Below are 14,223 nucleotides of genomic sequence, written 5' to 3'. Positions count from 1 at the left end.
TGCCAGACATGTTATGTGGAAGAGGCCATATATATGAGAGGAACGCCTGGACATTCTGTGGGACTCTGTACAGTTAAGAGGTCTGTGTATTTCTGGCAATTGTTGATGGACTGTCAGGATTGTGTAGCAGTGTATTGTGGTTATTTGGCCTGTGTATGGGGGGGACATGGCTGTATGTGTTATGGTTCCTTTTCTATCTGCCTGTGCATGCTGCTCCTGTTTCTGGTGGTCTATTGACTGTATATGTATGTAGGGGTAGACTGAAACATGTCCAATACCACAGTCAGGCATCAATTAGTCTTACTTCTTACTGCTGTGGGAGAAATAGTGACCAATTAGACTAATTAGTTAGCATGAAGGTTAACTAAAAACCAGGTCAATATTGAGGGGAGGGGATTTTTGCATGCTGTGTGTTCGGTGGTGAAGACCGGAAAAGCAATGATATAACAATAAGATGAGAGGGGGAAACTGCACTTAAAACAGTAGTTTAAATAGTATCCCTACTTTTTAATATGGATTAGTTTAATTGCTTGAGTCATGTGTGGATGTCTCTGCCATAGAGGGAAAGCACTCCATGTGGGCCTGACTTTTGTTTGAAAGGTTATCTTCAGGAGTGGTAGTACAATGGGGAGTGGGTTCCAGGGAAGCATGCAGCTGGAAGGGAATGCAGTACAGAAAGTACAGAAAGCAATTTCCTTGCACTCTTAAATGTATATACTATAATTAACCTTAACAGTTTAGTTCTCACATTTACATCACATATCACTAATCTTCCTGCCACAACTACCAATGTATATAATATTTAAGTTGTCCTCCTTTTATAAATATTGCTATCCCCAGCACACATATACACATACACACACACACACACACACACACACACACACACACACACACACACAGAAACACACACATCTAAAAGACCAAACCATTTCCTTTCCCCATAACCTTTAAAAAAGTCTTTATTCACTTTCTGCAGAAATCTTGTGTCTAATAAACAATTTGTCTGCACTCTTTAATGCTACTAGTATACTACACATATCTAACATAATTATTTATGCTGCTAACATTGACACTAATTTAATATTAACACTTTAATTTTTTTCTTGCAGCCTTTAGCAGTCTTGCCATGCCACCAATCCCCTTCTTCCCTTTCATCCATCCCCAGTAATGCATATCTGTTCTCTATCTCTGTCTGCTGAACATCTTTTTTCTTTGTTTTACTAACTTTGTCATTTATGTCTTCTTGTACCTGTGCCCTTCATTTTCACCTTCTTACCTCACTGCATCTTCAAAACTCTGTAGCTCTACTTGATTGTTTATTCTGCTTTCACCATTTTCTTCAAGCTTGCTACTCTCTGGCCTTTCCTGTTCATCTTGTAATAATGGTCAGTCTAAATGCAAATGGCCCTCACTTCCAAATTTTCTGCACACTATTATATAGTTTTTATACTGCCTACATTGACTACATCTTTTTTGGATAATTTTGAATTGAATGTTCAGCATTCCCTCAAAACAAGTATTTTAGGTTGCCACTTATCAATGTGCACTTCCTTTTTATAGATTAGTACTAGACTAACTGCCCTTGTGGGCCATTTTAAGCCTAGCCAATCACCCCATGTGAGAATCAAACCCTGCACCCTGTGTTTCTAAGGTAAGCACCTTAACCATTATGCCAGCCTCTTCCCGTTATATTTAACATTGTTACACTAAGCATATGCTGAGCTTCTGTATCCAGGGCACATAAAGATACCTACATTTCTCAGGCCCTGGTCCATTATTGAAAACATGATTTTTTTACAATACTGAAAGGAAAAAGAAAAGTTATCTCTTCTTCAACTTTTGTAGTCTTAAATTGCAGCACTGCTTTTACTTTCAGCTGCACATTCAACTTTTGCAAACTGTGTCTTCATTACAAGGAAAACAGAAACTTTTCCTTTCAGTTTCATTCATAGCATCTTTTAGAAATGGGGGAATACATTGGATCTGGTGACTGCACCGCCACCTGGTCATCTATTTAGGCAAAGTAGTGTTGGGTCAGTCATAGTACAGAAGGCTAGAGACCACCCCTCAAATGTCTGTTGGAGTCTATCAAAGTAGCTAAGGATACTGACACCGGGGATCTTTTTGGTGAGGAAAAATTGGGAAAAAATAAAATGGGACTATCATTTCTTTGGAGTTTGAGAAGATACCATAAGGATAAATTGTGCAGGGTAGAAAGATTGTCTATGTCCAACAAAGAAGTGGTGATAAAAGGAGAATTTGTTATTGACACACTTAGACAAGACTCTGATGCTATTGTCAAGTTTAAGTGAAATTTCGTCGATATGGTATTTGGTAGCAATGTTGGATTTACAAAAGGAAAGTATACTGCATTTCTTGGAGCTAACTGTAAACCCATGGTTAACACATCTAGCATTAGTATGATGATGGCAATTTGAATTTCAGAAGGGGATTGGGAATTTTAGTTTCAGAAGGGGATTTGATACCTCCCCCGCCACTGACTTTGCAGTCATCAGCAGACTTGGTTAGTCATAGTCCATTGATATCAGAGTTCATGTCAGAGAGGTATATACCAAAAATGCGTGCACATGACACATCTCTGTGGGATAACTCTGGTGATGTTTGTCTGTCTAGAGAAAATGTCCCTGACATTAACTGCAAGGATTCTGTCAGATAGCACCTTCCCCATCTGGCAAGCTATATGATTTAGTATTGAGCTGGGAGAGATTTTTTAAATAATCCTAGCACTGGGGATAGTATTTAAAGCCTTGGCAAGGTCATGTATAGGCATCCTGGACTGTATGCTCCCTGTATGCACCATATATGTGTCGAAAGTAACAATTTCAAAGCAGTCGGACTGCCTTTTACAATGCCAACCCAATGGGTATTGAGAGATACAAGGTCACCTATACTATTGCTTATTAGATCAGCTGTAATACATTCCATAACCTTGTTTATAATACTAGTGACATTAAAAGAACAGTAATGCTTGAAACCAACTTATACAAGGACACCACAGTAACACTTCTCTATACCTTAGGGATTTAACCAGTGGAGATACTCAGGTTGAAGCGTTAATGGAGGGACTTTGCTAGCTGGGATTTAGTAATTCATAGCAGACATCCAGGGACATTGCCAAGACCCAAGGAAGTGGTATTTCTAAGTTTGAAAAATGCCAGAAAGACTTGCTCTAAAGTGATTTGGGGAGGGAAGTTGTCAATGGGGAATGGAGAAGGCAGAAGAAAGGGTTGGTGCTGTGAAGCTGGAATGGAATTTGCCTACAAAAATATGTACAATGTTCTTCAGGTCAGAGAAGGAGGCTTTATCAGTGATAAGTTCAGTACAGAATTGCTGATTATTTATGATTGCACATGTGTAAGTTGCAGATATGTGCTAAATTTTAAACATTTTTTGACAATTAACTCAAGGGTGTCCTTTAACATCAGAGTAGTAGTAGTGACTTGTTCAACTCACTTAGTGTTCTGTTTAGCACAGTGTTCTGGTGGGTCCTTGTGTCTTGGTCAGAATTGTTTCGTAGGTTCATAAGTTCATCTTTGCATACTAGGCTATTGGCCCCAGAGCCATTTTAAGGTTAGTCAGGCTTACCCCAAATTTACTAAAATATTGCTGACATGTGTCAGTAGCCCAGGACATTTCATTGTTATGACATAGGCTTGTACAAATCAAGTGTTCACAGGCTGCCTCTGTCCATTAGGAACATAGGTGCCAAACCAGGGGTACATTTGCAGTCTCCAGTCCATTGGTCCATGTTACCTTTGAATACAACTAATGATGGGCTTTGCTTCTTATGGATGGTAAGCACATTCCAGAAAAGGGATGATCTTTGAAACCCATACCTGTGCGTCCAACATGTGTTGTTTATGTTGTTTATGTCTCATATAAGGTTTATGAATGTATGTATGTATGTATATATGTATGTATGTATGTATGTAGTTATTTATTTATTTGTTTATTTATTTAGCATTCCACCATTTAGGTCATTAGAATGGGTATTTCTGATAATATTTACTTTCCGGTTGTGCAACAAATCCATCAGTGAGGGATCAGAGGATGCCTTGCAGACTCAGCATAGATTACCACACCGCAGTCTGTAGGAGGCCAAGTGCAGGGATAGGGATTTGAGATGGTCCACATAACACATGTGGCTTATTCCCTATATTGTTTTTGTGAGGAACCTCTGCTGTCTCGCAAGCTGTTGTAATTGCCTGGTCAGGTACCTCAGAAATGTCAGGATGGTTGAGTGTTCCAAGGTGCCAACCTCAAGGGTTAAACTTCTTCTATGGTTCATGAGAATTCTGCTCTCCAGATGGAGGTCTTCAAATCCAACTTCTGACAGATAATTTTTTGAAATTTGGATGGGAAATTGCAAATTCACACCAGGGGTGGCAACTATGGTCCACATGGACAGGATCATGCAGTGCTAATCATAATAATGCTCTGCAAACAACGTCCATCTAACTATGGCCAATTTGGGTACTCAGGGTTTTTACATGGTTAAGCTTTTAAAGACCCTAGGGCCATTAGCCTAGTAACCTCCAAAGAACCTATGAACCTATGCTTTGTACTTGATGATTGGTATGATGAGAGCCAATTACAGCAAAAAAAAAAAATGACCTCCTAGGACTGTGATGCCATGCCCCTACTTATGAGTTCTGCAACACAGAATTAATTTTTCATTGCAGTAGACAAGTGGTTACCAAAGATCAGGTTAATGTGAAAATGCATTCACAGATCCCAGACAGCTGGGTCTACTTTTAGGAGTATATTATCAATGAGGAAATTTCTAGAGCTGGTAGTGTTTTAAAGGGCACTATTATACATTTATTTGCATTGAATTTAACCCATGGCTGTGGCACCAGTAGTTTGTCTGGAATAGGCCCTCTTAAAGAGTACCTGTGTCTTTAGAAGATTTAATCCTTTCTTTCACCATTAGATAAAGGATTTCAGTCACGTAAGTAAAATCTGATTCAAGAAAGGTAGAAGTGGCATGTATAATCATCCATCACTACACCCCTACAGCCACATTTGCTTTTATTAGCATTGACAAGGTTATTCCTGGTCCCTTGAAGAGTAACCCTTATTTATCAAATGTATTAAATAGCAAAGAGAGGACACAGATTCTTAATACAGGATCATTTTCCATTCAGGCATGAATGAAATTTGTAAAATGAAGGCTATCATTCTCTACACCAATGAAATGCCTACTTAAAGATCATGTGTGCAAAAGTTTTTTATTTACTACTTATCATAGGATCATATGGGGGTTACTAGGCTACTGACCCAGAGGTCATTTCAAGCCCAGCTGTTTCATCTCAATATAATACCACAGATATTGTAGCCAATACCCAGGACTGTATTTAGTAATGACTGCCTATGTCCAGGAAGGTTTTAGGTGCTATCCCCAGTAAGCATTTACTGTGCATCATCCACTCATCCAGGTTCCGTTTGAACAGTGTTATAGAGGTGCTCTGTTTCACATGAATTGGCAGCCTATTCCAAAAATGTGGCAGTCACTAGGAGAAAAATCTGTCCCTCCAGCATGTCCTATTCAAGTCATATGCTATATTTAGGTCCCTGGAATGGGTAGCTCTAGTCCTGTTTGAGTTACAGATGTGCAGCAGCTAACAACCTATCTGGAGAATCTTTGTTTGCAAATTCAGTAGGCAAAACCTGGAATTCGCTCTCATCTGACATTACTCTGAACCCCTCCCTTAATCAATTCAGAAAAATCTAACCCAGTATTTTAAAACTCACTGGTTATGTCCTTGCTCTAACCCAGACTAAAGCCTCATCTGCTTCCATATCTCTGCAATTTTTTATTCACAGGGACTGACCTCTTACACTAAAAGGTTTGAAAAGAGAAACTGTAACATCTTTGCAGATACTCTGTATATAAGCTGCACCTATAGGTTTGATAAGAGAAACTGTAACATATTTGTATATATTTCTGAATATAAACTGTATTCTTCATAGGCTTGAAATGTGAGACTGTAACTTGTATGTTAATACAATATGTTTGTGCATACACTGTAACTTGCTTGTCTTTATCTGTTTGTAAGTTTGGAGCTTTTCTCCCCGGACCTCCACTGCAAATGGACATGTATCCAGTCAGACTTTCCCAGTCAACAAATGTAAAATAAAATAAATAATAATAAAATATTAGGTTTGGGTCAGAGATTGCTTTGTAAGCCAGGCATAAGTCTCCCCTAAGAATTCTATACAATACAGAGTATAGTGACAGGGCCTGTGTAAGGCATGTGCTGGAGTTCTTTGATCTTCTTTGTTAGAAAACTCTGAGGTCTCTCCAATTACTGCAGGTGCTTTGTACGACACATACCAAAAGGGTATAGTCAGTTATGGGCCTGATTAGTGACAAGTATAGAGGGGTTAAAACCTCATTTGCTGTAGAGGTGATGCCTTTGCTAATAAAGTGTGCTATGTAGAAGGCTTTCCTTACTACAGTAGGCATATGGTGGTCAAACTTAAGATCGCAGTCTATTTGTTATCCTATATCCCTTACCACTTTGTTGGTACATAGGGTATTGTTGTTAATTTGTGAAGGAACATTATTTTTACTGAAGGGAATGATGATGGATTTCTTTGCATTCAGTTTGAGACCATGACTAAGATACCAGTTGTTGGTCTGCATAAGATTCTAATGACATATACTGACATCTTTTGGGGATTCAATAATTGCACCCAGTTTGCAGTCATCCACAAACCTGATCAGCCGCAGCCTCTTAGTTTTGGCCTGAACTTCTGAGAAGTATGTACCAAACAGCAGGGGACCCGGCACTGACCCTTGTGGCACCCCACTGGTGACAGGTCTGCTGGTTGATGTAGAGTCATCCACTTTGGTAGTGCGTGACCAGTTTGTGAGCTAGTTGGCAACCCATCTTACAAAACGAGGTTTATATTCAGTTTGCTAAGTTTATTGGTAATGGCTGAGTGTGGGATCTTGTCAAAGGCCTTTGCCAAGTCGAGGTATGCTGTGTGCATAGATTTGCCCTCATCAATGGCCCTGGTCACATTTTCAAAGAAATACAACAGGTTTAACATGCAGAATCTGCCCTTGACAAGGTCAAATTTGGTCAGGTCCAGGGTTTGGAGGTCGCCTATGTCTTTATTTGTGAGGTCCATGATGATGATATGTTCCATGGCCTTACAGATGGGACTAGTCAAACTTATGGGGCTATAACTCCATGGGTCTGTTGCTAAATCACTTTTGTGGAAGGGAATAACTGTTGCTGTTTTCCATTCCACAGGAACAAAGCCTGTGGGTAGGCAATGATTGAACAGGGTACTTAATGGTGATGCTAGTTCTTGTTTTAGTTTATTTAGAAAACAGCCAGGGATGTCATCTGGTCCCATAGAGGCTGTGTTTTTTGCCTTAGACAAGACTTTAATGACCAGCTCTCTTTGGATATGTAGGGAGAGGGGGTATTTGCGGGCAAGGTTTGTGATGAGTTTGGAGGGGATAGGGGAGTGAAATGTTCACCAAATCTGCCCACTAGCAGGTTTGCTATCTCTGCAGGATTAGAGTGTGTGTGTGTGTGTGTGTGTGTGTGTGTGTGTGTGTGTGTGTGTGTGTGTGTGTGTGTGTGTGTGTGTGTGTGTGTGTGTGTGTGTGTGTGTGTGTATGTGTGTGATACTGTTCGTCACTAGTTTGGCACATGCTTGGGTCTTACCTTTTAGGCTATGTATGTAGCTGTAAAAGACCTTATGGTTATCCTTGTATGTGATTGCTAGGTTTTTCTCATAGTTATCCTTAGAGGATTTGACATGTTGTCTTATTAGCCTGTTGAGGCTGACGAGGGTGCTTTTTCACTGTTGAGGCCTCGTGTTACTTTTCTTAGACAGCAACTTGTTGCATTTGTTGTAAAGTTTGTTGATGCTGAATGTCCACCAGGGTGGCTTGTTTTTACTTGGGGCCCTGGATTTGATTTTCTCTCTGGAACAGCTAATTCTATACACTTACACAAGTGATTGTACAGGGCTTCAGTGTAAGCTTTGATATGGCTACCATTTCCAGCTGGTAGTGGGGCTTGGAATGCATTTATACATTCCCCTAGGAGGGTATAGTTTGCCTTGGTGAAGTTTTTATTGTCTGACTTTATCCTTTGTAAGTTCTGGTGTTAGTGCCACTTTGAATGAAACTGATTTTTGTTCAGATTTAACTAATGAGGGTCCAAAAATTGTGGTGGTGCATCTGTTTGTTATGTTAGTAAGAACCAGATCTAGTATGTTTGTTCCTCTTGTTGGGGTTTGAACAATTTGTTCCAGAGTATTTGAGTTAAAACAGTCAAGGAATTTTTGCACAAGTGAGTTAGGGCTGGAGTATGTTTCCCAGTTGATGGTAGGATAATTGAAATCCTCCATAACCAGAGTGTTTGGCAATATTTGGATTGACTCTAGTTTGGTAAAGTAGGCCTCTTGTGCTTCATGACTGATGGATGGGGATCTATAACTACCTATGACTTAAATGGGGGTCTTACCAAAGTAATCTGAACTTGGAGTAACTCCATGGAGTTGTCCAGTTTAACTAGTTGGGAGGTGAATTTATCCCTAATATCAATAGAAACACTGCCTCCTTTGGTTCTCACACATTCATCTTGCAGTCTGAAGGTGTGGAAGGCATTGTAGCCTTGCAAAACCAGGGTACTCTCTAAAGCCTTGAACTAGGTTTCTGTTACTGCACAGACATCTACATCTTCTAGTGATAGAAGTGCTATTCTTGTTGTTCATGCGAAATGGGCTTTCTGATTCAATAATATGTAGTTTTTACTATAGTTATCTCAGCGGTGCAATTTTTAAATTAAAAAAAAATTGTGTTAGTATGTATTCAATGCTGAGCTGCTCCCAATTACATCCTGATTCTGTGTCACCTGGTAGCTCCTTCTGATGATGTCATAAGGGGAGACAAACAGTGTGTAGTTCAATAACTTCAAATACTGAATTGAAGAGAGTGTCACTATGCTAGGAACAGGAATGAGATCCTATAACATTCTGTGTTATTAAATCTCATTACTTCTTTTGATCATATCCCAAGCTTACCCAAAGACTTGTAGGGCAGATGAGTCTGGACAGTATTGTCTGATTCAACAGCTCCACTTGTATGTCAGACTGGTACTGATGGTATGGATAGAGGTCTGACACACAAGTAGACCTGCACAGGCATGAGCTGTCTGGTATAGTTGCTCCACCTATAGGGTGTCATAGCCATCATACCTGCATTCTCCTTATCTGAGATGAGGAACAGGTTTAAGGGACCACTAACCTACCAGAGTATTAAAGGAAAACTCTGCCCTCTCCTACAATTTAACTTAATCCTAGGTTGCTTTTCTCTCTACAACATGGTTCCTTTATTGTGTAGGTTCCAGAAACCTGCTTGTATTTTATAAAACTTTCATTTCCTTGCCTTGGAACCACAGGAAGGGAAAACACACCTACTTTGTTTAAAGCTTAACATCTCAGAGAATTTGCAGAGGAATTTCTTTTTGCCTGCATGACGTCACAACCACAGAGAAATCTGTAGTTTACCCTGTTAGGTACTGCTGACAATCTTAGATGTGCAAATAATCCTGCTGATGTCAGGAGCATCGTAGCTGCTATAAAAAAAGACAGAAAGCTGTGGAACTGTTTCCTACTGTCTTTGTTGCAGAGACAAGGAAAACTTAACACTCCACTTTCATAGCAAAACAAAGCAATTATATCAGTCAGGGGTTTAAAGTCAGTTGTCACCTCTTCTGACAAATTTACATAAACAGCAATACAGTATTGAAATGCTAAGCTTTAAATGTTGGTCTACATCTTACGATAACGTAAATGCAGTATACAAAATGTCTGTGACATTTAGAGAAAAGTCAGAAATATTTTTTTTCTTGTAATGTATCAACACATTTGCCATTTTCAAGGCCCCCACCACCACATACACAAATAGAACAGAACTGCAGAAAGAGAGGCAGGTGGCAACCCTATCAAGTAGGTGCACTGATATTGTTTATATAAAGGTCTTTTATGCTTTTATGTGACTTCCTTCTAGAGGGGGATGCATATCTGCTACACAGATCCATGGTAAGAGACTACCACTGACTTTGAGTCAGTAGGCTTGCCACCCCTCCGTTTTTTTTTTTCTGGACTATCCGGAAATCTGATTCTCCTGAAGTCCAGAAAACAGTGCAGGGCTACTGGTGATACAAGGGGTTTGGCCTTACTCTGGTTTTAGCCACAACAATTGGTGGCAACCCAAGAGTCAGTCCTTGCATTGTTAGAGTGCATGAGCATTTTATAGTCCACAAAGGAAATGTGACCAATAATGCCAACCAATGATAAATGGCTGAATTTACTATAACATACATTTGGTATGTGCCCTTGCATTAAAAGAAGAAGTATTTTAACTATGTAAAAATGCATGTGTCTGACTGTGTCTGTCTTTGTGTGTGTGTGTGTGTGTGTGTGTGTGTGTGTGTGTGTGTGTGTGTGTGTGTGTGTGTGTGTGTGTGTATTTATGAAGTACATGTATGTAGCATACAACTTACATGCATGTACAGAAACATATGAGTGCATGTGTGTGTGTGTGTGTGTGTGTGTGTGTGTGTGTGTGTGTGTGTGTGTGTGTGTGTGTGTGTAATGGAGAAACAGACTATATGCCTTTGTGTGTTTGTACTTCAAGTACTTTAATTAAAAAGAAATTAAAATGAACATTTTGTGTAAACGTATGTGTGTGTATGTATATAGCATGTATAGTAATATATATATATAATTGTGTGTGTTTATAATATGTATGTATATGGCATGTGTAGTACTATTTCTGGGTTGCAGTACAGTGTGAATGCATCTAGAGAGAGAGAAATAGGCAATAGCTATTCTTGTAAGTACACAAACATGCACTGACATATGGATGCGCATATATGTGTGTGTGTGTGTGTGTGTGTGTGTGTGTGTGTGTGTGTGTGTGTGTGTGTGTGTGTGTGTGTGTGTACGTAACACACATATATGAACATGCAGACAAATATATACACACACAGATGGGAAATGTATGTGTGTTATATAACTGTCATCATCCTCATTAACCTCCATTTCCCTACTTTCTACACGTCCCAAATCTTTTTCACTAGACTGCCTTCTGCTTCCCCGCTCATGTGCATGAACCACCATAATCAGTTCTCTTTGATCTTCTCTGCAATTGGATTTACTTGGGCTTCTGATCTGTTCTAATTTCTTTGTCTGTCCCAAAGTGTGCATCCTACCACCCATCTCAGGCACTTCATCTCCATCACCTCTGTCTTCTTCAGCTGATCTGCCTTCTCTGCTCAGATTTCTGTACCATACGGCAGTATTTGTCACACCACTGTTTTCTATATCTTACCTTTCAAATTCTTTGACATTTTTCTGTCATACACAACTCCTGACATTCTATACTAGTTGGCTGCACCCCCATTGATTCTAGATTTGACCTCCTCATTCAGATTACCCTTTTCTTCAGTCATTTCTGCAAGATACTTGAAGCTGTTAACATGTTCTATTTTCCATTCCATCTATATTTTCAAATTCTTTGATTTCCCCCACTTGCTGCTATTACGACTATGTTATCTGTACTCCTGTACTCAGTTTCACCCCATGTGCTTTTAGATTTGCATTCCATTCTCCTATCCTCTGATGAAGTTTTTGTTCCAAGTCGTCCAATTTGCCACATTGTCCACATACAGCAGCTTTGTATATCTATCCCCTCCAACCAGTTTGCTAATGTAGTCCCATCACCAATATGAAGAGCATTAGGTTCAGAACCTGCTGCACACTCACTTGCAACTCCAAACCCCATTTAGCCTTGTCAGATCAGGTCCTTGTACACAGCCTGCACTAGTTCCACAAATATTTCTTGAACTGCAAACAATTCATAACATGGAAAAAAGAAACCATATACTATGGCACCAAAGGTCTGTTGTAGTAAAAAATGAACCAGGTCAAAAAGAAACTCAGCAGACCACCAGGCTAAAAACATAAAACTTTAATCCAAGAAAGTGATGGTTAGCGCTTTAACGTGAAAACCCTTCTTCAGACAACCACATAACACTACAAAAGCATTATTTAAACTACAAACAGCCAGTATAATATTGCTTAATTAATTTAACAATTAAAAATGATGTCTACGCCTTTTAAGGGCTGGCTTTAAAGGCACAACCCCATTAAGCCCTGGGCTTCTATCAGCTCCTAGGGTAATGATCCATATTGTTTCACAATATTCAGTATGCCCAATTAAATCTCCTCCCTTTTTATTAAACTAAATGGACTGCAACACCATAAAATTAAAATAATGTCTTGGACATTTATAAATATGTTGAAACAAAGCACTATGTAATTCGTATGTAAAGCTGACAAGTGTTTAAGTATCCTATCCTTCAACCTGCAGTTGGTTTTGCCTACGTAAAAAGATCTGTAGCACATGCACTGAGTGAAATAAATCACACTCTGTGACGAAAAGCCTAGGTGTGTAAATTCTATTAATAATAGGATGAACAAACTTATGTCCTGGATAAATATGCTTACAGGCTTTACAGTGCTGACATGGAAATGTGTCTATCTTCTTACAGGCTGCAGTCCTATTGTTATCCTTGTCCTTGTCACACAGTATCTGCTTCAGATTCTTCTTCCTCTTAAAGAGAAAGCTGGGGGCATCCCCCACTATATCCCTTAGGACATCATCAGAGGATAAAATCTTCCAGTTACCTCTTATACAATCGCAAACCTGTTTAATATCACTACTATATTTAATATATACATTCACCAGGTTTAGATTTGAACATCAAGATTTAAAACCTTTGAATGTTCTAATATCAAACCCTACGGAGTGAAAGCTTAAAATATCGAAGCAACAGAAACACAAATTCTTTCCTAGGGAAAGATTTTGGTTGTCCGTTTCTGTTGCTTCGGTATTTTCAGTGCTGTGGTGGAAAGTTATGGGTCGGGTTCAGGTAAGTGTGCGATTGTGTGGATGTGAGGCTCAGGGCAGGTTAGGTGAGTTAGGGTTAGGGCACGGGTTAGGTATGTGTGCGATTGTGTGGACATGAGGGTTAGGGCGGGTTAGGTGAGTTAGGGTTAGGGAGTGGGTGAGGTGAGTGTGCGATAGTGATGGACCTTAGGGTTAGGGTTTGGGTTAAGGTAAGTGGATATTTAGTGGTGTGTGTATAGTTTAGTGTAGGGTTAGTTGTAAGATTTTAGGTGTATGTGTGTGGATTGCTGTTTGTTTGGTGTGCTTGTGTTGTGTGTATGTGTTTTGGAACAGCGATTTTTTTCCCTAGGAAAAAAATCGCTGTTCTGACAGTTCGACATTGTAAGCTTTCGCTTACATAGGGTTGATTAATCACCATTTGCTTCTTTAAGCAGTCGGTGATCTAATATAGACCCCATACACCTTACTTCTATTCTTACTATCAGCAATACTAGCCCTATTTCTCCCCTCAACAACATGTTTTATATTCTCTTTCCCTTGGTTCGAATACCAGGGAGCAGCTCTGTCCTTCCTTGAGCAGACAGTATGTTGAATCCCTTCCTTCACTTCTTATGTTTTATAGCCCCTTGATGTAAATCTGGATGCAAACTCATCCATCTTTTTCTGTAATTCAGATTCATCTGTATAAATCGTATGCATCCTGAGGGCCTGCCCCTTCACAATATTTTTAAAGACAAACCCTGGGTGCATACTATCTCTTGCTAGCACACCGATCCTCCAACAGGTTTTACGAAAAACCTTCATACTAAAGCCACCGCTGGATTCGCTCAAAATCTTAATATCGAAAAAATCTATTTCAGAGTGAGAACATTGCAGTGAAAACCTTTGAAAGCTTGTGGTGGTTTCCAAGTAAGTAACAAAGTCTTTCAAAGTGTCTATAGTGCCCTCCAGCAACAGGAAGTCATCATCGACAAATCATGTATAAAAAAATGAGGGAGCCATCCTAATCATGTCTTGTTCCAAGTAACACATCCTCCTCCCACTGAGCTAGGACCAAACTGGCATAAGAATTGACACAGGGGGTGCCCATGGCTACCCCCCATGTTTGCCAATAATACTGTCCTTCAAAACTAAAAATGTTATTCTCCAACACTGCCCCCTATGCCACTTCTTATGCCAATTTGGTCCTAGCTCAGTGAGAGGAGGATGCGTTATTTGGAACAAGACAGGACTGAGAGGGCCCCCTCCCC

At 39.7% G+C, this 14,223-nt stretch overlaps 1 protein-coding gene across 1 annotated transcript in view; it reads left to right on the top strand.

The window, feature by feature from the left end:
- The window catches only part of RXFP2 (relaxin family peptide receptor 2), a 1,960,183-nt gene that overhangs the window by 1,927,936 nt on the left and 18,024 nt on the right, over positions 1-14,223 (top strand). The gene's annotated exons all lie outside the window — the stretch shown is intronic.

This window comes from Protopterus annectens, chromosome 5.part1 (assembly GCF_019279795.1).
Source record: "Protopterus annectens isolate FY-2018-M chromosome 5.part1, PAN1.0, whole genome shotgun sequence".
Taxonomy (NCBI): Eukaryota; Metazoa; Chordata; order Ceratodontiformes; family Protopteridae; genus Protopterus; species Protopterus annectens.
The sequence above is the reverse complement of the archived record's forward strand: the minus strand, read 5'-3'. Positions and strand labels throughout refer to the sequence as shown.